Source organism: Nyctereutes procyonoides, unplaced genomic scaffold (genome assembly GCF_905146905.1).
Source record: "Nyctereutes procyonoides isolate TBG_1078 unplaced genomic scaffold, NYPRO_anot_genome, whole genome shotgun sequence".
Classification (NCBI taxonomy): Eukaryota; Metazoa; Chordata; class Mammalia; order Carnivora; family Canidae; genus Nyctereutes; species Nyctereutes procyonoides.
In genome coordinates, this window is record NW_026575142.1 from 16,915,334 (window position 1) to 16,943,121 (window position 27,788).

At 39.0% G+C, this 27,788-nt stretch overlaps 2 protein-coding genes across 16 annotated transcripts in view; one reads left to right on the plus strand and one right to left on the minus strand.

Annotated features, from left to right (window-relative positions):
- PPIG (peptidylprolyl isomerase G) overlaps positions 1–18,099 on the minus strand; it is a 50,209-nt gene extending 32,110 nt beyond the window's left edge. Inside the window, exons 1-3 of one of the 11 annotated variants that reach the window (XM_055308415.1) lie at positions 17,851–17,920; positions 15,202–15,359; positions 387–434 (exon numbers count right to left, since the gene is read on the minus strand). The gene's annotated coding sequence lies outside the window, so the exon portion shown is untranslated. The other 10 variants (XM_055308416.1, XM_055308413.1, XM_055308417.1 and 7 more) reach the window with 10 other exon arrangements.
- Positions 18,100–18,174: 75 nt separating this feature from the next.
- FASTKD1 (FAST kinase domains 1) overlaps positions 18,175–27,788 on the plus strand; it is a 50,953-nt gene continuing 41,339 nt past the window's right edge. For 2 of the 5 annotated variants that reach the window (XM_055308406.1, XM_055308411.1), the window contains exon 1: positions 26,497–27,108. The gene's annotated coding sequence lies outside the window, so the exon portion shown is untranslated. The other 3 variants (XM_055308410.1, XM_055308409.1, XM_055308407.1) reach the window with 3 other exon arrangements.

The window sequence follows — 27,788 nt, forward strand, 5'->3', positions numbered from 1 at the left end:
CAGTGGTTGAGCGTCTGCGTTTGGCTCAGGGCGTGATCCTGGGGTCCCGAGATCGAGTCCTACATTGGGCTCCCTGAATGGAACCTGCTTCTCCCTCTGCCTGTGTCTCTGCCTCTCTGTATCTCTCATGAATAAATAAATTCTTAAAACAAACAAACAAACACCATAAACTAGGAATAGAATTTGAACTTCTTTTGATATTTACTTCAATGACATAAACAACATGGATTTTTTGGGGGAGGGATTAAATTGCATTTTGTGAAACAGAAAAGACAAACAAAAAACCTTAGCCATAATATTTTATTTTAACCACCAAATATAGATTGCCGCCCAAACAGAAAATTATATTAAGTCTGTATGATTAGTTAACTCAACACGCAGATTACCTTTAAATAGACAAAAATCAAGGGCAGACTAATCCAATCCTTTCACTCCTTGAAAACGAAAAGGAGAGTTTTAATTAGAATAATGTTTTAAAAAGAAAAACATTAAAATTCTTGAAAAATACCACCCAAAAATCGAGGAAGAAAGTGGGATCTTTTTACAATAGTAATAAATGGTAGGTTTGCATTCTGAGTAAAATCACATTACATATGAACCTTTACTGATATGCTAGTGTAGACACAAAACGTACCAACAGGTAAGATACTCTATAAACACTTTCATCTAATAGCACATAGCTATTACTGAACATTCTTTTGGTAAGGCATTTATTTGAAGGACTTATGTCCTTTCAATCATGATACCTGGTGGGGAATGACAGGGTAAGGTAAAGAGCAGAAGAAACAAAGTTACTTAGTTTAAATAGCAACCAAAAAAATGGACTATAAAAATGAAAATTTCATCTGCTCAGAACAGAGACTGAAATGCATATGCTTTTCTGAAAATTATCGTATCTAAGCTGGTAGCTCTGCAAGCAATGTGATATTTTAGGTCCAGTGAAGCTGTGAAAAATCTATATATTCTCCATATTAAAGAGATTCCTCTCTTTACCCATTTGTAGAGATATCTGTAGATTCACTGGATACAGTGTGTACTTTACCCAGATTCCCCCCAATGATAACATTTTAGAAAACTGTTATATAATAGCACAACTGTAGCATAAAAGCACAACAATGTTGATACAATCATTTATCCCATTCACATTTCCTGGTTTAGTAAAATTGGTACTTATCTGTGTGCTTGTATAATTATTTAGTTCTACACAATTTCATCACACATGTAGGTTTATATATCACCATCCCTTATCAATTTTACACAACCCACAAACCACAAGTCAGAATACTCAGCTTTGCCCAAATCACCAGCAATTTGAAAAATGCAGATATATACTCATTCATTTAATGATTATGTAAATTAGGGATTAAATTATGTAAAAGATTATATCGCATTCAAATTCAGCCTAAGTGTTGGTATGTTCACTTTTGGCATGTGTATGAAAAAGGGGAGAGGGATCCCTGGGTGGCGCAGTGGTTTGGCGCCTGCCTTTGGCCCAGGGCGCGATCCTGGAGACCCGGGATCGAAACCCACGTCGGGCTTTCGGTGCATGGAGCCTGCTTCTCCCTCTGCCTGTGTCTCTGCCTCTCTCTCTTTGTGTGTGACTATCATAAATAAAGAAAAAAAATATTAAAAAAAAAAAAAAAAAAAGAAAAAGGGGAGAAAATATTATTTTCTCATGACTTCATTTATTATTTCTAATAAATATAATGGATACTAAATGTTTCACAAAACACACACAAAAAAGCTAAACTTTCCATCCTCCAGTGGCCTAGACTTCCTGAAAACACAAAAACTTAGCAATTTTATTATCTTGCCAAGTTTGTTGCACTGTTTTTACTTGTATAGGATCTCAATTCCTGCACATGTGAAATTGAGAATATGCTGAATCCATAAATCTCAGGAAATTATTTTAAATACTACTTAGTACCTGACTATCCTTTATCTTCTAAATAATTTTTGCAGGCCTCCTTAAATTCTCTACTTTTAGGGATAGAGAAGAAGAGAGTTTAATGATTTATTTTCCTCCAATAAAACTTCTATAGCTACTTAGCTACTTATTTAATCACAATACCTCAGGTGGAGATTTCTATTCTTGCACGAGTACAATATACTACACTATTCTTTTTTTTATATATACACTATTCTTACAATGAGTACTATAACATAGATAATTCAGATAATACTGTCCCAAATACGCCAAATTGTTTATAATTACAGTTAATTTTCTACATACAGTACTGTGTTCTTGAAAACAATTTTAAAACCAGGCATAATTTATGAGAGGTCAGGAAAATTCCTAATTACCCTTAACCTTTTAGACACAATCTTTGATAACTACCCGAGTTTCTCAGTTCTAGGACACAATGTAAAGAATTTTATAGCTCTGGGACTTTGAAACTGCAATGAATACCACTACTCATTTATAGAATTATGGAGCACAAGGGGGAGCTACCAGGATAGTGTTTGTTTCATTTTGTTTTTTTAATCTGAGAGCTGCTTACCTGGGTGAGTTCACTTTGGGAAAACTCTGAGCTACACTTAGATTTTATGTAGGTTTTGGTACACTATATTATACTTCAAGAAAAAGTTTATTAAAAACAATAAATCTAAAATAAACTTTACTTCTCTATCCCTTTTCTCTCAAAACTCAGTAAATATTATCGCTGTACAAATCAGCTGCTAAACCGAAACTTGGAATCATCTTAGGTTGATTTAATTTTAGCTTCAAAAATGCACTCACCATCTTTACCATTATTATTTCTCATTTGGAATACTACAACAGCCTCTTAACTGGTTTCCCTGCTTTTACTTAGTCCTCTATTACCTATTCTCCAGAGGATAACCCAAGTGAAGGGTGATCCTTTAAAAGTACAATTTAGGGATCCCTGGGTGGCGCAGCGGTTTAGCGCCTGCCTTTGGCCCAGGGCGCGATCCTGGAGACCTGGGATCGAATCCCACATCGGGCTCCCGGTGCATGGAGCCTGCTTCTCCCTCTATGTCTCTGCCTCTCTCTCTCTCTGTGACTATCATAAATAAATAAAAAAATTTAAAAAAATAAAAGTACAATTTATTAGACACCTAGGTGGCTCAATTGGTTAAGCGTCTGCCTTCAGCTCAAGTCATGATTGTAGATTGTAGACTCAATCCCACATCGGGCTCCCTGCTCAGCAGTGAGCCTCTTCTCCTTCTCCCCCTTGCTACTCCCCCCCTCACTCAAGATGGATCTCTGTCAATAAATAAATAAATTAAATAAATAAATAAGATCTTTTTTAAAAAGCACAATTTACCACTTCATTTCTCTGCCTAATATTTTCTAAATTTTTTTTTTTAATTTATTTATGATAGTCATGGAGAGAGAGAGAGAGAGAGGCAGAGACACAGGCAGAGGGAGAAGCAGGCTCCATGCACCGGGAGCCCGATGTGGGATTCGATCCCGGGTCTCCAGGATCGCGCCCTGGGCCAAAGGCAGGCGCCAAACCGCTGCGCCACCCAGGGATCCCATGCCTAATATTTTCTAACATCTATCACATTTAATCAGAATGTCTTTCCATGGATTTTAAGAACCTAAACCAGCACTGTCCAATAGAAATATGGGACACATGTACTTTAAAAAATTTTAATAGCCACATTTTAAAAAGAGGGATGCCTGGGTGGTTCAGTGGTTGAGCATGATCGACCTTCGGCTCAGGGCGTGATCCTGGAGTTCTGGGATCGAGGCCCCCATCGGGCTCCCTGCATGGAGCCTGTTTCTCCCTCTACCTGTGTCTCTGCCTCTCTCTGTGTCTCCCATGAATAAATAAATAAAATCTAAAAAAATAAATAAAAGTAAAAATAAACAGGTTAACAATGTTTTATTTAACTCAGTATGCTCAAAATATTATTTCAAAATATAATCAACATAAAAAATGTGATGAGATATTTCACATTCTTTTTTGAGTACTGCATCTTAGAAATCCAGTGTTTATCAATTCAAAATAGCCATGTTTCAAGTGCTCAATAACTGCATGTGGCTCATACCTGTGTGTGGACAGCACATCTCTCAATATTTTAGCCTCTATTAACCTTTACAACTTTATCTAACATTCTTCTCAATTTTGCTTTGACATGTTCCAGCTGTTGTTCAAACATCCCAAGGCCTAGTCCTTCATCAGGTCTCCCTCATCTTTGTTTTCTCCACATGGGATGCTCTTAGCCCAGATCTTCACTTGGTTCATTCCCTCATTTAATTTAAATCCTTGCTCAAGTATCCCCTCCACACAGAAACCAATCTTGACCAGTATATTCAAAGGACCAGCCTCTGTCCTCCAACACTTTACATCCTCTTACTTGCCTTATTTTTCTTCCCAGCATTTGATATTTTATTATAAATTTAAGTTTTTATATCTAGTCTTCTTACTAGAACATAAGCTCCATGGTGTGATAAACCTTTCCAGTTTTGCTCTCCTCTTAATTCCTTGTGCCTCAAATAGTGCTTGGCTATGGCAAAAAAATCAGTATTTAATAAATACACGAATATGTATGAAAGATTAGGCATGTGTGAAAATGCAGTTTTGCAACACTTAACAACAACAAAATGGAAACATCCAAAATATCCCAAATGAGAGAAAACCTGAATAAATCCTAATATATACATGCTATTTAATATTAAACAGCAGTTTACAAAGTTTACTCTATCCAAAAATCCTACTACTTAGTTGAAAAGGGAAAAAAAAAAGCAATTTGCACATAAGTATTTTTTTTAAGATTTTATTTATTCATGAGAGACACACACAGAGAGAGAGAGAGAGAGAGAGAGAGAGAGAGAGGCAGAGACACAGGCAGAGGGAGAAGCAGGCTCCATGAAGGGAGCCCGGCGTGGGACTCGATCCCAGGTCTCCAGGATCACGCCCTGAACTGAAGGTGGCGTTAAACTGCTGAGGCACCCAGGCTGCCCCAGTATTTTGTTTATACTCTAAAATAATAATACTCTATCTATTTCTACAGGTAAAGAGTTACATAGCAAAACTAACAATACTCTGCAGAGGGGACCAGGAATAGGGATGGAAGTCAATGGGAGTCTTTAAATATAAGGTTCAGGGATCCCTGGGTGGCGCAGCGGTTTGGCGCCTGCCTTTGGCCCAAGGCGCGATCCTGGAGACCCAGGATCGAATCCCACATCAGGCTCCCGGTGCATGGAGCCTGCTTCTCCCTCTGCCTCTGTCTCTGCCTCTCTCTCTCTCTGTGACTATCATAAATAAATAAATTAAAAAAAAATTTTTTTAAATAAATAAATATGAGGTTCAAATTTTTGCAATGAGAATATATTCATGTATGTTTCCCAATTTAAAATTAATACAATTTAAGGATATATCTACATAATAACATAAAATATAGGAAATACATGACAATACCAAGAGCCTATCTCTATATGAAAGAGTCATATGGGATTTTTTTAAATTTCTCATTTCTCAAGTTTTATAGACTTTTTCTACAGTCTTGTAAAAGTAACTTTTCAAAAGACCAGTCAAGTATTAATGTATTTTTTAAGTGTCTCACTTTCATGATTATTACTGTTGTTTAACATTTAAATCTAGAAGACCTTAGGAAATTATTTTTCTTTTTCATAAAACTGTATACTACTCCCCTAGTGGAAACTAGGAAGAGTAGATGTGAATATTTATCCAAACTCTGGATATTAAATAATTTTTCAGGTTCATGAATAAAGAAATAATGGAAATAAACAGATCTGACCTTATGAAAAAATTTATTATTCCTATTTGTCAGAAGGAAATTAGAAAGTACAAAACAGGGCGGCTCAGTTGTTTAAGTCTCCTACTCTTAGTTTTGGCTCAGGTGGTGATCTCAGGGTTGTGAGATCAAGACCCATAAGGGGCTCTGTGCTCAGGGGAGAGTCAATCTTGAATTTCCCTTTCTCCTTCTTCCTCTGCCCCTTCTCTTGTGCATGCACTCACACATGCACACACACTAAGAAATAAGTAAAAAACGGGAATGTATTTTCAACAAATGTCCTATGTTAATTTTTTACTGTAGAACAGTGCTTAGGAATGGGGCACTAGGACAATTCTTCACTGACTAGGACCATCCTAACTCACCACAGAATATTAATCACCAGTGGCCCTATTTAAGTATCAACACATCAGACACCAAAAAAACCTCTCAATGTCCTTTTGCCCCTATCTTTGAGATCCAATACCATAGGGTCCATGCACCAAACATTAAAAGCACAAAAATCACCCAAGGAAACATGAACAACTAACAAAAAATGAAATTAAAAAAACCACACGAGCAACTTTGCTAAGCAACTTGGCATTACAGACCAACAACTTTGAATATATTCATTCTAACCTTATCATTTTAGTAACTCAGTATCTTGGAATCTCTCTAAAGGCAATCATTTTAAATGAAATATTCTTACATTTTGGTTTAATAGTAATTAGAAACAACCTAAATGTCCAATGTAACAATTGAGGAAATTAATATTCCTATGATGAGCTATTACACTGCCTATGAAAATGTAATTTTTAAAAATAAGGAAAAAAATTAAATGAAAAAAGATACTAACATTATATGATTATAAGGATTTTAAATATAAAAAATGTGGGGCACCTGGCTGGCTCAGTCAGAAGACCATGTGACTCTTGATCTCCAGGTCATGAGTTCCAGCCTCATGTTGGATTACTAAAAACAAACAAACAAACAAACAAACAAAAACCTTAAAAAAATCCCTCAAATCTACCCTTTGCCTTAAAAAAATTCATATGCAGTCACTGAAGTGCTTTTTATAATAATAAACAAATCAGCTGTACAGTAATAGAAGCTGGTTAAATAAATTATTCTACCATAAAATGGATGGTACTTATCTAGGCTGTTGGAAATCATACTTTTACATGGTAAAATTAGAGATAACATTTTTCACCTATCTAACAAAAATAAACAATACTGACTTCCTTATACATGTTACCAATAATAAAGGGATAAACTGATACAATCCTTTGCCAATTTGATAACATTCAATACTACAAGTGCATTATTAATACCCTTTGACTCAATAACTCATTTTAGAAATTTTATACATATCCCTCACATTTTCAAAGTAAAGTATGTACAAGGTTATTCAAGGCACCAGTTTCTGTGGTTAAAAGGCTGTAAATAAGTGTCCATAGAGAAGGGTAGATTACATAAATCCTATTACATCCATACAATGTACAAGGCTATAAAAAGGAATGAGAAAGCAGTTTATGTACTGGTTTAAAGTTAAAAAAAAAAAAACTTAATAAGGTACAGATGTGTATGGCCATGCTTTCTTTGTATATTTTTCGAAGAAGTAAAAAAATGTAAGTATATATATTTGCTTGTTTAGTACAAAGGCAGCTGGTGGGAAAGGAAATGTATGGCTAGGGAATATGGATAAGACTTTTTTTTTTTTTACACTATATGACCAACCTTCTATACCTTTTCAGTTTTATACCACATGAACATATTATTATTAAAAGTTACTACAAAAAACAAAATGGAAAAGAAATCTTAACCAAAGACTATTCATGGAGGTGAGGATATTCAAAAATAAGTGGAAAAAAAAAAACAAGTTACTAAAAATTCCCAATTTTCCACATAAGAAATGTACATTAAGGGACGCCTGGGTGGCTCAGCGGTTGGGCGCCTGCCTTTGGCTCAGGTTATGATCCCCAGGTCCGGGATCGAGTCCCACATCTGGCTCCCTGCGAGGAGCCTGCTTCTCCCTCTGCCTATGTCTCTGCCTCTCCTCTCAATCTGTGTCTCTCATGAATAAATAAATAAATCTTTTTTTTTAATAAATAAATCTTAAAAAAAAAAAATGTACATTAAGAAAAGGAAATGAGGGCAGCCCCGGTGGTGCAGCGGTTTAGTGCTGCCTGCAGCCCGGGGTGTGATCCTGAGGACCTGGGATCAAGTCCCATGTCAGGCTCCCTGCGTGGAGCCTGCTTCTCCCTCTGCCTGTGTCTCTGCCTCTCTGTGTCTCTATGAATAAATAAATAAAATCTTAAAAAAAAAAAAAAAGAAAAGGAAATGAAACCATTATGCCAAAGACTTATATGTACCACTATGTTGAATGCAGCATTATTTACAATAGTCAAGACATGTAGACAACCTACGTGTTTACAGATGAATGGATTAAGGAAATGTGGTATATTTACATATACAATGGAATACTATTCAGCCATAAAAACAAACGAAATAAATAAGGAAATCTTGCAATCTGCAACAACATGGATGGACCTGAAGGGCGTTAAGCTGAGTGAAGTCAGTCAGAAAGAGAAAGACAAATATTTTTTTTTAAAGATTTTATTTATTTATTCGAGAGAGAGAGAGAGAGAGACAGGCTCCATGCAGGGAGCCTGACATGGGATTTGATCCTGGGTCTCCAGGATCATGCCCTGGGCTGAAGGCAGGCACTTAACCACTGAGCCACCCAGGAATCCAGAGAAAGACAAATATTGTATGATCTCACTTATATGTAGAATCTAAGAAAAAAAAGGTAGGTAAATATAGGGGATCCCTGGGTGGCTCAGTAGTTTAGCGCCTGCCTTCGGCCTAAGGTGTGATCCTGGAGTCCTGGGATCGAGTCCCACATCAGGCTTCCTGCATGGAGTCTGCTTCTCCCTCTGCCTGTGTCTCTGCCTCTCTCTCTCTCTCTGTGTGTGTCTCCTGAATAAATAAATAAATAAAATATTAAAAAAAAAAGGTAAATCTAAAAATATATGCATACACACACACCCTGCCCAAACTCATGGAAAAAGAAATCAGATCTGTAGTTCCCAGAGCTGGGGGGAGAGAGTAGGGGAACTGAGTGAAAACTATCAAAAGATAGAAACTTCTAGTTTTAAGTACTGAGGATGTAATGAACGCTATGATGGCTACAGTTAACTGCTATATGCTATATCAGAAAGCTAAGAGAATAAATCCTTAAAATTCTCATCAAAAGAAACATTTTCTTCCTTGTATCCATCTCAGATGATGGATGTTAACAAAACTTCTTGTGTTAATCATTTTCCAATATGTGTTAGGTCATATGCTATATATACTTTAAAGTTCTACTGTGCAATATGTCAATTGCAACTCAATGTAACTGAAAGAAAAGATAGGATTTACACCAAAATATTGACACGGATTATAAATTATGCAGCATTATTTACAATAGCCAAGACATGGAAACAACCTAAGTGTCCACTGATGGATGAATGAATAAATAAAGAAAATGTGATATGTGCACACACACACATAGGAGTATCATTCGGCCACAAGAAAACAAGGAAATTCTGGTGTGCCTGGTGGCTCAGTCAGTTGGGTGTCACACTCTTGGTTTTGTCTCAGGTCATGGTCTCAGGGTCATGTAATTGTGCCCCAAATTGGGCTCCACTCTCTTTAGATTCTTTTCCTCTCCCCATGCCCTTCTCTCTGCTCACACACATTCTTCCCCCCACAAATAAAATATTTAAAAAAAAAAAAAAAGGAGGACATCCTATCACTTGCGACATGTATGGACCTTTGGGACATGATGCTAAGTAAAATAAGTTAGAGAAAGACAAATACCTTATGATCTCACTTATATGTATAATCTTAAAAAAAAAAAACCCTAATTCATTTTAGGTCTGGGGATGTAATGTGGAGCATGATGACTATTGTTAACAGCACTATACTACATATTTGAAAGTTGTTGAGAGAGATCTTTAAAGTTTTCATAATAATAAATTTTTGGTAACTGTTAGGTGATAGATGATTAACTAGATTAAATGTAGTGGCCATCAATGAGATACCACCTCACACCAGTGAGAGGGGTGAAAATTAACAAAACAGGAAACAACAAATGTAGGAGAGGATGTGGACAAAGGGGAACCCTCTTGCACTGTTGGTGGGAATGTGAACTGGTACAGCCATTGTGGAAAGCTGTGTGGAGGTTCCTCAAAGAGTTAAAAATAGAACTGCTCTACGACACAGCAAATGCACTACTGGGGATTTACCCCAAAGATACAGATGCAGGGAAATGGCAGGATACCTGCACCCCAATGTTTATAGCAGCAATGTCCACAATAGCCACACTGTGGAAGGGGTCTTGGTGTCCTTTGACAGATGAATGGATAAAGAAGGTGTGGTTTATGTATACAATGGGATATTACTCAGCCATGAAAAATATGGACAAATACCACCATTTGCTTCAATGTGAATAGAACTGTAGGGTATTATGCTCAGTGAAGTCAGTCAATCGGAGAAAGACAAATATTATCTGGTCTCATTCATTTGGGAATATAAAAAATAGTGAAAGGAAATAAAGGGGAAAGGAGAGAAAATGAGTGAAAATATCAGGGAGACAGAACATGAGAGACTTCTAACTCTGAGAAACGAACAAGGGGTAGTGGAAGGGGAGGTGGGCGGGGGGTTGAGGTGACTGGGTGACAGGCACTGAGGGGGGGCACTTGATGGGATGAGCTTTGGGTGTTATGCTATATGATGGCAAATTGAACTCCAATAAAAAAATATCCAAAAAAAAAATGTAGTGGTCATTTTGCAATATACGCAAATATCAAATCATCATGCTGTATCTGAAACTAATATAGTACCGATTATATCCCCCCAAATTGAATAAATAAAAGCCACCCCCAAAGATTTACACCAAAATATTAACATTGATTATATTTAAGCCATGAGTTTAGGGGTAATTTTTATGTATTGGTTTTGAAAATTGTCTTCAACAGACACGTAGAAGAAACACTAATAAAATGAGATGTTTTGCTTATCAAAAGAGTAAAGATCTTTTAAGACTAATTCCCAAAATAGTATGCAGCTCCTCTGGAAATACTATGTGGGAAAAAAGTATTTTTATCTTAAACCGGTTTTCACCTTAAACCAGTAAAATTCACCCACTAGGAATCTCTTCTAAGAAACTACCCAAAATTGAGAAAGTCTTCATGTATAAAGTTACTATCTTAGTACTCTTTTTAGGAACATATAATCAGAAGCAACCTAGTCAGTATTACAAAAAATGGTTAAATCATGGTCTCTAGTTGAACAAAATATCATAGTTGTTAAAGCAACGCTTATAAACAGTAGTAAGTAATCTAGAAAATGGTTATAATTTGTTTAAAAATAGTGTGCCTAGGTGGCTCAATGGTTGAGTGTCTGCCTTTGGCTCACGTTGTGATCCTGGGGTCTTGGGATTGAGTCCTCTATCAGGCTCCCAGAGGGAGCCTATTTCTCCCTCTATGTCTCTGCCTCTGTATCTCTCAAGAATAGATAAAAGCTCAAAAAATTTTGTTTTAAAAAATGATATAAAATGGTGAAAGTATTATATGTGAAAGTATTATAATCAACTACTCATAAACTTCAAATTTAAAGATTTACAAAAAGAGAAAAATTGAAAGAAAAGTCATTATTGTGTTTCATTGTAAGACCAAGAGAGTTTTTGCCTCACTGCAGTTCATTCCACTTTTCTTTAGTGAATATAATTGGTATGTTAAAGAAAAAACTCGTAATAAATATGTATATATAATCTCAGAGTATAATGTACAGGTCTGTCAGTGATTATGATATATATTTAGGTTACACCATATAAAGATACTATTCACAGAAATAGATTAAAATTAGTTTTCCTGACGTAATGAATTAAATGTCTTAAATTCAAGAAAGATGAGAGACAGCAAATCATTATTAAAAGCACTAAAGATTGGGATGCTTCTGTGGCTCAGCGGCTAAGCGTCTGCCTTCAGCTCAGGGCATGATCCCAGGATCTGAGATCGAATCCCACATCCGGCTCCTTGCAGGAAGCCTGCTTCTGCCTCTGCCTATGTCTCTGCCTCTCTCTGTGTCTCTCTCATGAATAAATAAAATCTTAAATAAAATAAAAGCACTGAAGAAACCTCAAGTATGTAAATGTTCTTGTCATAGCTAATAAAGATCAATGATGACAAAAAAGATGGCTCAGCACTATGTGTCTAACATCACTGAAATCAGATTTTACCTGATCAGAAATAGTAGTACATCTTTATAATTATTATTTCCTGGTATTACTCAACAATACCTAAAATCAAACATGAGATAGGGACACCTGGGTGGCTCAGTGGTTGGGTGTCTGCCTTGGGCTCAGGGCGTGATCCTGGAGTCCCGGGATTGAGTCCCACATGGGGCTGGCTCCCTGCATGAAGCCTGCTTCTCTCTCTGCCTATGTCCCTGCCTCTCTCTCTCTCTCTCTGTGTCTCTCATGAATAAATAAATAAAATCTTTTTAAAAAGGAAAAAACAAACAGGAGATAAACATCTGATCAGTTTTTCACATTCTCAAGAAAAAGTAAATGGAAAATATTACTGAGGAATATCAAGGATACAATAATTCAGGGAAAAATAATATGTATGCAATTTTCAGTAAAATGACTCATGAATTTCCTAATAGTATATAATGAAAGCTTTCAGAATAGTAGCATGCTTTGTTGCAAATCTGTTTAACCTGAATGAGTTGCAGCTATTTCCATAAAATCCAGGTATTAATTTTTCTTGAAAAACAAAAATAATGTGCCCCATTCCTGTAGAGCAATCAACATGGTCTGCCTCCAACTATAACCTATTAGCTATTACCTTTTATTATCTACTTGACCTCACGAACTCACTTCACTTGCCTACTTCAGGAATTTGAGTAATACTTAACCTCATTTCATAATGAATATACTTTTCATTTATTTTAATTTTTAAAAGATTTATTTTTTTAAAGATTTTATTTTTATTTATTTGACACAGAGCACAAGCAAGGGGAGCTGCAGGCAGAGGAAGAGGGAGAAGCCCTCTCCCACTGAGCAGGGAAGGAGCCCAATGGAGGCTGATCCCAGCATCCTGGGATCATGACCTGAACTGAAGGCAGCAGCTCAACCCAGGTGTCCCATGAAAATTCTTTTAAATAATAAGGCTAACAAAGTCACTAAAAAAGGTTAGATCATATAAAAATGCATAAAATCCTGATGCTTAGCTATAACTTTTAAAATGTTTATATATATTTTTTCTAAGCAGACAGAATTACAGTGGTTTTCAATGTTTACTAACAGTTTTCATAGTTTCATAGTTTTCATAATGTAAACAGTATTTTAAAATACAAAATGCTAGGATATGTAAACTTCTGCAACAAATGTATTTCATAAAAATATCAGAGGTAACAAATTCATTTGTAAAAAGTTTCATTTTATAGTTTCAAAACTAAAATAACTTTGATATTCATCCTAAAGTAACATGGAGGAAGGGAATGGGGGCAGGACAAGGACATAGGCAACTAATTACTAAAATATATGGAAAAGGACATGGTATTTGCAATAAGGCAATAAATAATGCAGGGATTTATGAGATTCAAAGAATTACTCAGAAGTTTTACACAGTATGAGAAAGTCAGTAAAGTACTGAGTCTTCGAAAAATAGACAGTAAATCTTTTAAACTATTAAGATTAGCAGGTCTCTGCCCTTTCTGATTCCTTTGGCTAATTCCCCTGTGTCCTTAAAGACTCAAATAGAATACACTTTCCGGGAACGTCACCCTGACTCTCTAAATCTTAAATGATTCTCCTTTAATGAATCTTATGTTCATTATCATAAACTTGTCTGTAAACTCCTCAAACTCAGAACCCTTTTATCTTCAACACCAGGCATAGGGCCTGGCCCAGGACAACATTATCAAATGGAAATAATACTAGCTACTCAAGGCATGAGCAAAACTAGATTCTGCTTAAAATTCAGTGCCTTCCCCTTAAATGTACCACTACTCACATGGAGTACTGTTAATTTGTATCTGTAGTCTGTAAATTGTCCCAGAGCCTACCAGTCAGTAACCATCCTCAGTCTATTCCATAATTGAAACAGAACCTATTTCCTATCCCTGCTTAATTGAGTTGTATTTTACTAACAAAATGTTTCTTTTCTTTTTTAATAAACAGAATCCACTACTAGAGGGAGCATCTTTAGGACTAAGAAATAAAGATGGCAAGTTCTCATCTGCTTAAGTTTAAATAAACAGGCAACAATTTTCATACAAGATTTCCACCTTTAAGTGCAAGCACTTTATATTAAACTAATCAGAACTAGACCAGACTTGAAGATTACTTTCAAAGAAGGCAATCTGAGGGGATCCCTGGATGGCTCAGTGGTTTAGTGCCTGCCTTCCGCTCAGGGCATGATCCTGGAGACCCGGGATCCGAGTCTCGCATCGGGCTTCCTGCATGAAGCCTGCTTCTCCCTCTGCCTGTGTCTCTGCCCCTCATGAATAAATAAAATCTTTAAAAAAGAAAAAAGAACGCAATGTGACATTCACCTCAGCTTCTTTACTGATCCTACCCACAATGTAGTTCACAGAGATCAAATGAGAAATGAAAATAGACTATTTAATAAGCATTCTAATACATTTATGAATGCTAATTAATTGCTAATTAATTAAGTACAAACAAGTTAACATTTTGAGGCATCAGAAAAGGCAACTATGCTTTTCCATATGGTGCCTCCTCCCTTAGTGTCTCTGATAATCACAAACCACTGTGCTGATAGAAACATGATTAACGGTGTCTAGGCACTTCCTAAATTCTTAAATCCTTTAGAAAACATAAAAAGAGAAAAGCTGTAATGTTGCCAAGTTCAGTGTTAAATAGTGTATCATATACTTTCTAAACATACAATCTGGAAGCATAAAACTATGCTTGCTTTGTTAGTACCAAACTCAAAAAGCGTATACTAACTGGGAAATCCCTGTTAACATTTTAAATCTTATACCTGCAATTATTTAAGTTCTTACAATGATAAATGTACAACACTCTCTCCAGAGATATACCTATATCATATAATAGCAACATGTTAGCCAACGTGGTAATTCCTACATAAATTACAGATTTTTGAAGTTTGAAGGAAACTTAATATGGTCCAGTCTTCTAATTTTATAGATTTGACAAGAGGACTAGAGAGCTGAAGTGACTGGCACAAGGTCATAACTTAAAAAGGCAAGATTTTTCTGGTTAAGTACTTTAACAGCTTCGCTCTAGAAAACAGCTTATTTGCAAATATTCCAGATAACAGCTTATTCAATTTTACTTTCTACATTATGACCATAGTGTAATGATATAAACCTTAAGCTAAAGTTTATATATAATTCAAAGTAACTTAATACATAAAGAGGCTTCATTCATTTTAGAAAATCAATGACTTGGGGCACCTGGGTGGCTCAGTGGTTGAGCGTCTGCCTTTGGCTCAGGTCATGATCCCGGGGTCCTGGGATCGAGTCCCACATCGGGTTCCCCGCAGGGAGCCTGCTTCTCCCTCTGCCTGTGTCTCTGCCTTTCTTTGTGTCTCTCACGAATAAATAAATAAAATCTTAAAAAAAAAAGAAAAGAAAAACAATGACTGAAGGAATCACTCATGTTTTAAAAACAACCATTTTAATATTTAAAAATATTGAAGCCTATAGTTATAGGGAAGTATGAGGTAGTAACATTTCAAGAAGAGTTTGGTGATAATCTTAAGACACCTTTTAAAAGTGCAAAGGATTTCCTGTGTGGTACTAAAAGTACAAAGTCCCAGTTACAGAAGTTTTCTCTAAGTATTTACACAATACTGCCTGTAGTAAATCTCAAGACGCAAGATTTGCCCCACCGAAATAAAAATACAGAGTTCTTATAGAGACAGTCTATGCATTAAACCATGGCAAAACCATAGATCGTTAAATAAAAACTGAAGCTTGGGGCTAATATTAAAGCCCAAAAAAGTGTAGTAAAACAATGTAGCAGAAATCTGCAACAAACTCTTCAAATCACTTAAATTAATTATCTATGGACTCCTAATACATGTGGCAAGTTAAACATCTTAGTATATCAGAATACCAAAACTAGGTAATACGTTATAGTTCTACTAAAATACCCTATTAGTAAAAATAAATAAATAAACAAACAAATAACATCAACATCTGTTTTTTAAAAGAGTAACACTGGAAGAATTAATTGCTATTGTTTCATATTGATGACTAGTTCATACTATCATGAATGGCTACGAATTTTCCTTTGCATGCAGAATAGATGTTGCCTGACAGAAAATCTAAATCAGAGGTCACTGATACTGCAAGACCACAATAGCACCAAAAATGAAAGGTCTTTAATAGGTCATAAAAAATGTATGTTCTCGGGGCAGCCTGGGTGGCTCAGTAGTTTAGTACCACCTTTGGCCCAGGACGTGATCCTGGAGTCCTGGGATCCAGCCCCACATCAGGCTCCCTGCATGGAGGCTGCTTCTCCCTCTGCCTGTGTCTCTGCCTCTCTCTCTCTCATGAATAAATAAATAAAATCGTTTTTTAAAAAAAAAATGTATGTTCTCTATCTCACTCACAGAAGAACCACTGACTTCTTACTGAAAGCCGATTTTACACAGAATTTTAACAAATTTGATTATTTATTTTTGAAGCCCACACCTTATGATAGCCGGAAATCAAAATATATGATGAAGAAACTGAGGTTCAGAAAGATGGCTGAGCCAGAAACAAATCCAAATTTCTAAACTAGGAAGCTTGCATACACTGCTGACTGCAGGGGAAGGCAAGGTTTTTAAGGCAAAAACCTTAAAAAGCAAACACAATATCCTGCCTCCCCTCCTCCCTAAAAAGCACAGAATCCTATTACAAGACCCATTGGGATTTTAGGGCACCTATAATCCTGAATAAAGAAAACCTTAAGCGATGTAAAATGAACTCTAATGGAGCCAGAAGTAATTTATTATAGAAATAATTCTGTCTAAAACGGCTAAAGCAAAAAGGAGAAATGCTAAAACGAGTAAATTTTCGGGTATCTAAATAATAATAATAATAAGAAGAAGAAGACTTGATAAGTAGCCATTCTAGATAACCGTACCTTTTCTGGATTTTACGGCCCTATTTCGAAAATGTTCACACACCTCCTCAGCTATCATCTTTACGAATATCCCCCCCCACACACACACACACCCCTTCCATCTGGTTTTAGCTCCTGAAAAGTTAACGGAGCCCCAAACGCCCAGGACATTTAACATTTAATTGTTCCTTGGACGTCATTTGTCACCACTACTGCGAAAGCTTGGTCCTGAACGGAAAGTACTGTTGTGGGAACAGATTACACCAATGCACAAAATGGTGCTTTTCATAACATCTCCGAAACGAAGGGCAGTTCTGCCTTCCCGCAGACCCCGACTTTAGCTCCTTAGAAGACTAAAGAGGAGCCAAATTCGCACGCTTCCCCCAGGGCACACGGAGCCCCGGAGCCCTCGCCCTCCTCCGGAAGAGTAATTATCTTCGCCTAAAAGGCCTGCGCTGCTCACGGCTCCTCGGGAACGTGGGGTGAACTCTGAGACAGCGCTGGGACGAAAAGGCAAGGGCCCGGATTGCAGTTTCGGTTTAAAAGGCCTGTATCCCGTAACTGGGTACGACAGCCGCGGTCTGCGAGAGGAAAAGGTCGGAGGAGGAGGAGGAGGAGGAGGAAAGCCTGTGATCCAGGCTCCTCGCCTGCCGCTCTCCAACCCCGCACCCGCCAGGACATCAGGTCACCCCTTCTCCACCAATCCTCCCGCCTACCCCGCGTTAGCCATGAGTCTTACGATTTCGAAGCATCAGAAAGAAAATCACCCTTGCTCCCTAGAGTTCAGGCCGCCGTCGCTGCCGCCATGTTACAGCTTGTGCGGCAAAATGCGTCAGGGAGGGAGGTGTGCGCCCAAGTGCAGAGGGCGGGGGCCGGAGGGGGAGGACCGTCTCCCCGGCCCGGGAGGCTCCGGCAGCGGCCGCAGCTGCAAGGCCAGCGCCACGGCCCCCCCGGGGCGGGCTTGTGCGGGCACCGAGCAGCCCGGATACCTCGAGGCGAAGACGGTTGACTCCGCCGGGCCTAACGCGGCGGCTCCGCCCCTCTCCTCGGGCTCTTCCCGCTCTCGTTCCCCGGGACGGCTGCAAAGGACGCCACCGAAACGACTCGGGCTTCGCGCCGCCCACCTGCTCCGGCAGCCCTCTCTTCCCGGGGTCCGGTCCTTTAAAGCGCTTCAAATCTACCGCCGCCAGAAAAGGCGCTAAAGCCCCCTAACCGCCTCCCTCCCCCGCCACCCAGCCCGGCGTGGAGGGAAAGCGTCGCGCCGGAAGTACGCCAGCGCTCCGCCGCGGCCCGGGGTCCTCCGCTTGCGTCACCCGGGCCTCCCAGGAGGCCGAGGAGCTGGGGCCTCCCAAGTACCGCGCTCTCAGGTAGCTTAGTGCTTCTTGTGGGACGTGACTGGGAACGCGTGGAACCGTCGGGATGCCAGATTCTTTGTGGGGCGCTCCGTCTACCACACATTTATTCGTCCTCTGCCGGAGGATTGGGAAGGAAGCCCTTCCTTTAAGGAGCTTCCAGGTCAGCTTCCGGTTAACGCTATGACACAAGTTTTAAAAAACGGAAACGGGGCGGCCCGGGTGGCTCAGCGGTTAGCGCCGCCTTCGGCCCGGGGCGTGACCCTGGAGACCGGAGATCGAGTCCCGCGTCTGGAGCCGGGGCTCCGTCTGCCTGTGTCTCTCATGAATAAATAAATAAAATCTTAAAAAAATAATAATAAAAATGAAATAAAACAGAAACGAAGTGCTAGTTGAGGAAAAAAAAGGAGAAAATTACGCGGGGCTTTGACGCTCTCTGAAAATTCTCACCGCAGCCCGGTGATTCGGGTTACTGATGCTTGTCTTACAGATAAGGAGATAGAGGCTCAGGGAGGATAAGTGCCTCCCCACCTCCCCCCGAGTACATTGTTCCTACATTACCGAAGCAAATCTGTGACTCCAAACCTAGGGAAAAATTGGACATCTATTGTTATTTAATTGTTTTAAGAGGCCAACGTCTCCAGATTAGATTAAAAATAAATGCCTGTGCTGTTTGGAGGGAGGGAGGACTGGCAACAATCCTTGCGGGGACATAGGGGGAGTGCGTTTTAAAGGAACTAGCTAAGGGGGCTTTGATTTTGTTGTTGTATAGCAAGATCGGTAAGTTATGATCGTTTAAATTTTTCACTCATTGAGGTTAGGTAGATTAATTATCACAACAGTCGGGCATGTGGCACATGTAAGACTCTCAACCAACTTTAATAGCTGTAACACTGAAAGGACAATCTCTGTCCGCGTCTCCATCCTCCCTTGTGGCATTGCCTTTATTACTGGAGAGCAGGGGCACACCAATTCAAATGCTAATTTCACCCAGAAACCTCCTAAAAGCCACACCCGTAAATAAATGTTTAATCTAGGTAGCCCTTGGCCCAGTCAAGTCGACACAAAATTACCCATAACAATGGGCATTGCACAACCTATCTGTTCTACTTTAGATGGATATTTGTTTTGTTTTTGAGTTTTAGCCCTTATGGAATAAAGCTTCAATGAATATTCTTGTATCTGGTGTATTGGAGCACATAAATTTCACATACATGTTGGGAGTATACCTGGGAATGGAATTGCTAGATCTTAGGGCATGGGTGGGATCAGTTTTAGTAGATCCTGCCAAAGAGTTTCCTGAAGTCGTTGTACAATATTCTTACTGTATATGCCTTGTTAATTCCACTATTGGTGAGAGCTCTCCTTTGCAAATAAAAGAAAGCTAGTTTCAGCTAGTTCAAGTAAAATTGGGAATGTATTGCTTCACAGAACAAAACTGTTGCACAGTGTGGTGGCTTTAAAATGCCTATGAAGGGCAGCCCAGGTGGCTCAGCAGTTTAGCGCTGCCTTCAGCCCAGGGCCTGATCCTGGAGACCCAGGATCAAGTCTCACGAGGGCTCCCTGCATGGAACCTGCTTCTCCCTCTGCCTGTGTCTCTGCCTTCCTCTTTCTCTCTGTGTCTCTCATGAATAAATAAATATAATCTTAAAAAGAAAAAAATAAAATGTCTATAAATTCTCTAATGCGACTTTCTTTTAATAGTAAAGGCAGTAAAAATAGTAAAAGGCAGAATGACAGTGTGATTCTGAAGAGGCATTTGATGTCTTCCTTGCTGTGTCTCTTGGATCACTCACTCAAGGGGAAATCAACTGCCATGTCAAGAAGATGCTCAAGCAGACTATGGAGAGACCCATGTGACAAGAAACAGGCTTCTTGGCAAAAGTCAGAGAGGAACTGAGTCCTCCTGCCAACAGCCATGTGAGTGAGCCATTTGGAAGCAATCCTCTAACCTTAGTCAAGGCTTCAGATGACTATAGTCCTTGTTGATATCTGACTTCAATCATGAGAAACTGTGAGCCGAAACTGCTCAGCTAAGCTACTTCTGAAATTCTGGCCCACAGAAACTGCGGGATGATAAATGTTGTTTTAAGTTGCTAAGGCTTGGGAAGATTCATTACAATAGCAGTGGATAACTAACACAAAAGAATAGTTGAAATACCATAGAACTTGTCTCTCGTCTAATTTGACCTACTTGTTTTTTGGCTTTGTTCTCTAGACTGAAGAGTTACCTGACGTCTTAATAAATAGTCCCTGGCAGCTCCAATTATAAAGTTCCAGAAAAGTCTTTGATTAGCCTTGTAGTGAAAGCCCCAAAATCTGTGCTCCCACTTACATAGTGAAGGGTGTTGCTGGGAAGTATCTGACATGCCTACATTTTCTTAGCTGTCCCCTTGGCATCCAAGTGAGGATATGTGAATATTTCTCATCAGTAGAAAATAAGTGAAAATTATGTATATTGCATCCAGGCCAAGATGTTACAAAGCACTATGTCTTCTCTGTGTCCATTCTTATTTTGTTAGCTGGATCCAGAGAGATTTAAGACCCTGGGGGATTATAAAAGAAGAGTAGTTTCTTGAATCTCCATATAGATAAAGATCTTCCACTGACCAGAGATATCCACATTTTGATGTGAAGTGAAATCAAATTATGTTGGTTAAACCACTGACATTTTGGCTTTATTTATCATAGCAGATAGTATTACCCATCTAACTTCAGGCTATGAGCCTGAAGTAATAGATTTGCCCTAGCTTAGGTCATTTCAGTTTTTATAGTGTGAAGCATGGAGTCTGATACCAAAAGAAGGGAAGCTGTTGGGCTGAACTACTATTAACATTATTAATTTTTTAAAAAAATATTTATGTATTTATTTTAGGAAGAAATAGAAGGGGGGAAGCAACAGATAGAGAGGAAGAGAGAGAATCCTGTGCAGACCCTACTTGGGGCTTGACCTCAGGATCCCAAGATCATGTCCTAAGCCAGAACCAAAAGTCTGTTGCTCAGCTGACTGAGCCACTCAGAGCCCCAATTTATTTTTTTAAAGATTTTATTTTTAAATGTCTCTATGCCCACCATGGGGCTTGTACTCACAAATCTGAGATCATGAACCACAGTCTCTACTAATTGAGCCTACCCCAACATTTTTAAAAGAATAAAAAATTTTGTTTCTACCTACCCACAGAAAAACAGCAAATTGCTTGTTCTTAAAGCTTTTTTTTTTTTTTTTTTTTTTTTTTAGAGATTGTATTTATTTATTCATGAGAGGCATAGAGAGAGAGGCAGAGACATAGGCAGAGGGAGAAGCAGGCTCCATGTAGGGAGCCGGATGTGGGACTAAATCCCGGGACTCCAGGATCACGCCATGAGTTGAAGGCAGATGCTCAACCACTAAGCCACCCAGGTATCCCTGTTGTTTGTTCTTATTTTTTCTGTATCACCAATAATATAAAAAATGTTAACCTTTTTAAAGACATATGCTTGTTGTCACATATATTTTACAGTAATATAAACTATTATAAAAATCTGAAGATTCTGGGATCCATGGGTGGCACAGCAGTTTGGCGCCTGCCTTTGGCCCAGGGCGCGATCCTGGAGACCCGGGATCGAATCCCATGTCGGGCTCCTGGTGCATGGAGCCTGCTTCTCCCTCTGACTATGTCTCTGCCTCTCTCTCTCTCTCTCTGCGACTCTCATAAATAAAATAAAATAAATTAAAAAATTAATATTAAAAAAAATTTGAAGATTCTATCAAAGTTTAAAAATAATTTCCCCCTAATCTTTTCCAATTTTTCCCCTCGAGGTTTCCAATAATATTCTTTTCTATTCCTGTACTAATATTAAAAACTTTCTCTCCCTTCCTTTAACAAAATAAGATCCCATCACACATATTATTCTTAAATTTGTTTTGTTTGCATGAAAAATATTATGAACATTTTTTGATATTTATATACCATTCCATAGTATAATTTATTCAGCCATTCTCTTGGACATTTCAGTTGTTTCAAGTTTTGGTTAATACAAACAATACTGTAATAAACATCCTTTTACATATATCCTTATATATTGATGCCTATAAATCTGCAAGAAAGATAGCCAGAAGAGAGATTAATGCATTTCAGAATATGTACACTTTTCAATGTGACATATAGTACCAGATTAGTATTGAGCGGTTGAAGCACTTTAAGATTGTATAAAAGTGACTCTTATCCTTCATGAAGGTTGTTTTCAATCTTTTTAGTTTTTGCTAATTTAATGGGTGAAAAGAATGGTACCATCTTATTTTATAATTTCCTGGTTACCAGTAAGGTTGCCCTTTTTTTTAAATTGAATACCTTTTTAAAAATTGTAGTTAAATACATAATCTTAACTATTTTAAGTGTATTGTTCAGTAGCATTAAGCATATTTACATTGTGCAACAAATCTTAAGAACTTTTTGTCTTGCAAAACTGTAGCTTTATACCCACTGAACAACTCCCCATTATCCTTTCCCCCGACCCCCTAGCAATCACTATTCTAATTTCTGTTTCTATGAATTTGACTACTCTAGGTGGATGGAATCATACAACATTTATTCTTTTGTGTCTGACTTATTTCATTTAGCATAGTGTCATCGAGATTCACCTATGTTGTAGCATGTGTCAGAATTTCCTTTCTTTTTAAGCCTGAAAAAAATTGTATTATATGTATATATGACATTTTATTTATCCATTTATCTGTCAGTGGACAATTGGGTTGCTTCCACATTTTGGCTATTATAAATAATGCTGCTATGAACATTGCTGTACAAATATTTGTTCAAGCTCCTGCTTTTAATTCTTTTGAGTATCCAGAAATAGAATTGTTAGATTACATGATAATTCTGTTCAATTTTTTTGAAGAAACACTATACTGTTTTTCCCACAGCAGCTGCACCATTTTACATTCCCACCAGTAATACTCAAGGGTTCTAGTTTCTCCATATCCTTGCCAACACTCGGTATTTTCTAATTTTTTGGAAATAGCCATCCTATTGGGTGTGAGGTGGTCTCTCATTGTACTTTAATTTGCATTTCCCTAGTGATTAGTTATTTTGAACATTTTTTCATGTGCCGGTAACCATGGAGAGTCTGTTCACGCCCTTTGCGCATTGAAAAATTTTGTCACTGATTTGTAGTGTTCTTCATATATTCTGGATATTAATTTCTTATCAGATTTATCATTTGCAAATATCTTCTCCCATTTTGTGGGTTGCCTTTTCAGTTGAGAGTGTTCTTTGGTGCATGAAAGTTTTAAATTTGATGAAGTCCAAGTTACTTTGTTTTTTCTCTTCTTGCCTATGCAGTTGGTGTTATATACAACAAATACATTATTTACTGGCAGAATTACTCCAGGAGAAAAAACACTCAAGTAAATTTGTGAGGGGAAAAAAGAACAGTCTCTGATATTGGAAAAACTGGGTTGGTGTTCATTTTGTGTGTGTGTGTGTGTGTGTGTGTGTGTTTATGTGTGTGTTCATTGTTAAGACTGTGTGTGTGTGTGTGTTTATGTGTGTGTTCATTGTTAAGACTCAATGCTATTTCAGACTTATCTGACAAAGTTTAAAGCATATTGTCCTCCTGTTGGATATAAACAATCTCACAGGGGATCCCTGGGTGGCTCAGCGATTCAGTGCCTGCCTTTGGCCCAGGGCGTGATCCTGGAGACCCAGGATTGAGTCCCATGTAGGGCTTCCAGCATGGAGCCTGCTTCTTCCTCTGCCTGTGTCTCTGCCTCTCTCTCTCTCTCTCTGTCTCTGTCTTTCATGAATAAATAAATAAAAGCTTTAATAAAAAACCAAAAACAATCTCACAGAACATTGACTCAGACAAGATCCCCGTGTCACACAAAATACCAAAGATTCCCCTCTCATTAAATGAGTGAATGCTACTTCTTTACCAATTTCAGCTTTATCCCTGTGTTAATCTGCTTTCCTTATAATTAAGATGTATTAGATGCCCAATCCTAGGATTGCCCTGCTTCCTAGCACCCAAAAATAGAGCAAACCCTTTCTTCCTTACACGCTCCCCAAAATTACCCAACCAAAGCCCACATCCTCTAATAGGTTCTTTCTAATACTCTTTTATTGACCAGCTAAAGGATTCCTTGCACTGTGCATTTTCCCTAGCTATAACAAGTAATAGTAATAAACCTCAACTGCAGGCTTCTTGTGATTTTTGGCTGAAGGGCATTGACATTTGCTAGGAGGAAATTAAGAGCCACACTTTGTTAACCACTTGTTAGGTTTTGTAAAAGATACTTCTTCATGAGTTAAATCACTAGCTAACACAATTTTATGGCTATGGACTTAAGTTATTACCTTAATTTTGTTCTCAGATATGATTTATACATAAATATATATCTTATAAATTGCCCTAGACTGCAAGTAAAGAAAAAAGATGCAAACAGTGACTAAACAAAAAGGACTTCCTTTTCTTACATAAGCAAGATTCCAGAGGAAGGCAGGCCTCTGGTATGTGTTTCTTAGGTCAGTCTCCTTACATTACACAAACTGGTAAGAAGGAGATAAACAGGCACAACAGTGAAGAAACTGTCCTGACACTATCACTTAGGTCCTACTGTTGCTGGAGCTGGTCTGGCCCTCATAGCTCAGCATTGGTATTCTGTTGAACAATTGCACAGAACACAAACATGAGACAAGGCCAAGACAAGACCATTGCATACTCATACAGAATTGAGACCAAAACAAGAACATTGTTCAAATCACAAAAAAATGATCAAACAGGTACCTATTCTGGCTATTACGAGTGACTGCTTCCTCTTTATTAAACACAGCTTTAACCTCACTTTACTTCTCCTGCCCTATAAATAAAGTTTAAGATACTCAATAGTGGAATTTTCAAGAGAAAAGCCCCTTAAACCTCCCCCAAATGACTTAACACAGGACTGAATACCATAATAAGTTCTAACACTTTCTTAATTTGACACTCCTTAGAGTGTGTTCTTCATTACAATTGGTCCGTAATCCCAATTTTAACTATAGGTCTTTGACTGAAGAATAGTGACACAGTGCCTAGTTTCATCCCTATGCTTTTTCTGATGTTTGTTCTGAAACTATTCTGTGCATTAAGGCCAACCTCAGACTTCAAGGTAATCAGTTGACATGGTTCCAAACAATCTAAATCAATGCTAGTCAAATTGTGCTCTCCCATTAGTGATTGACTATAGTGAAGTAGGGGAAGTGACTGCTGTTGGTTAGCTGATTTCTTTTTGGACTTATAAAAATATTCTAGAGGCACTTGGGTGGCTCAGTGGTTGAGTGTCTACCAGGGCATGCTCAGGGCATGATCCTGGGGTTCTGGGATTGAGTCCCACATCAGGCTCCTTGCATGGAGCCTGCTTTTCCCTCTGCCTATGTCTCTGTATTCTCTCATGAATAAATAAATGAAATCTTTTAAAAAGTTGTAAAATGAATTGTGGTGATGCTCCAGAACTGTAAACTAGGAAAAGCATTGAATTGTACAATGTGAATGGGTAAATGATGCTGTGTGTAAATTATTTCTCAATATATAAAGCTGTTTTGTTTTTTTTTTTAAAGTATGGTTCCAAAGACTGGCCTCACCATGACACAAGGGCAGAAACTGAGAGTAAGACTTTACTTTTATAGCCAGTTGATGGTCATTTCATATATGCTGAATAGCACAAGAAACAAAAATACACAGGTGTTTTTTCCATGTTTACCTTTTCAAATTTCATTTTCTAGGTGTCCATGTTTTTTTTTAATTTTTTTTATTATTTATTTATGATAGTCAGAGAGAGAGAGAGAGAGAGAGAGAGAGAGAGAGAGAGAGAGAGAGAGGCACAGAGACATAGGCAGAGGGAGAGGAGAAGCAGGCTCCATGTACCGGGAGCCTGATGTGGGATTCGATCCTGGGTCTCCAGGATCGCGCCCTGGGCCAAAGGCAGGCGCCAAACCGCTGCGCCACCCAGGGATCCCCATGTTTTATTATATACTATTAAAAAATCAGTTTTCCAAGCCTCAGATGATTGGGAAACAATGACCTAAAGGACTTATAACTGCCGCAGTTTAAAATGGGTAGTCCCGAAGTCTCTCAAAGAGGAACTACAATGCCCAGAATGCCCCGCGAATGCGTAAGCGACGTCCATTCCGTTGGCCTCGCCGCTACGTCCTCTGGGGCGTGTAGTACGTGCCTTAAGCTGAGCACGCTGTGCAGGCCAGGCATTTTTTTTTTTTTTTTAAACCTGCTTTGGGGACTGGATCATCATCGGAGAGGTGATGTCTCTGGAGGAAAGGCTGCAAGCTATGAGCTGGGGGGGAGGGGAGGTTCTGTCCCTTGTTGGGGACCAGAAAGAGCCATCTTAACCAGCCTTCCCCCGGCATCCTCCAGAAGAGCTGGAGGTCGTTGAGGGGAGAGCGTCACCTGCAAGCCAGGGCCGAGGAGGGGCGGCAGGTCGTCTTCCGCCCAGCACGTTTCCGGCCCCGAGGTGCAGGGTTTGGCCAGGAACGGAGGCTGCCTCGCGGGTATTGGATTTTCCCGGGTGCTCGGGGGCGGGCCGGGCTGAGCCCGCGGTGAGCGGGACGAGGGCGGCCACTTTGGTTCGTCCAGGGCGGCTGTGCGCCCAGCGTGGGGGACGCTCGTGGTTCACACCGGGTGCCACTGTGCACCCAGCACTCAGCCCCAAGGGCCCTCCTTTGGTCAAGTGACTTCCCAAAGGCCGTTTGTCTGGGACGTAGCTGGAGACCTAACACCTTGGTCTCCCAGCCCGTGAGCGGCTCCTGTTTTCTATCGTAGACAGAAGAACCTTGAGGATACCCTCGCTGCGGACAGGGTTTGTGTGTGTGAGACCCAGGTCGGCCGACGTCAGGACGCCGTCTGCACTGTGCTGATTGCCACAAAGTACCAATACTGTCTCGTTTTGCTTGTCTTTCCTTGTAAACAGCTCAGCATAACCATAGTCTGAGGCAATCTTTTAGTGTTGGTTTTGCTGATGTGAGGAGGTGTTCAAGTTGAAAGAATAGAAATAACTGAGTGCTTGTCTCAGTTCACAAGTACTAAAGTAGTTTTTTTTTAGACCCTTTTTTATAAAGATTTAATTTATTTATTCATGAGAGACACAGAGAGGGAGAGAGACAGAGGCAGAGACACAGGCAGAGAGAGAAGCAGGCTCCATGCAGGGAGCCCGACGTGGGACTGGAACCCAGGTCTCCAGGATCGCGCCCAGGGCTGAAGGCGGCGCTAAACTGCTGAGCCACCCGGGTTGCCCTTTTTAGTCCTTTTTGAAAATAGCTTTTCTTATCTGTAAAATGCAAATGGCAATATCTGCCTGATAGGTTAGTTGAGAGAATTTAATGAGATGATCTATTTTAAAAGTCCCTTTGTGAAATGTCGCAGAAATGTTAGGTATTGTGATTTTAGTCGCAGCTTTTCTGTTGTTTCTCAATTAGAAATATAAACATTTATAATATAGTGTGTTTTTTTTAAGATTACTTATTTATTTATTCATGAGAGACACACACACAGAGAGAGGCAGAGACACAGGCAGAGGGAGAAGCAGGCTCCATGCAGGGAGCCCGACG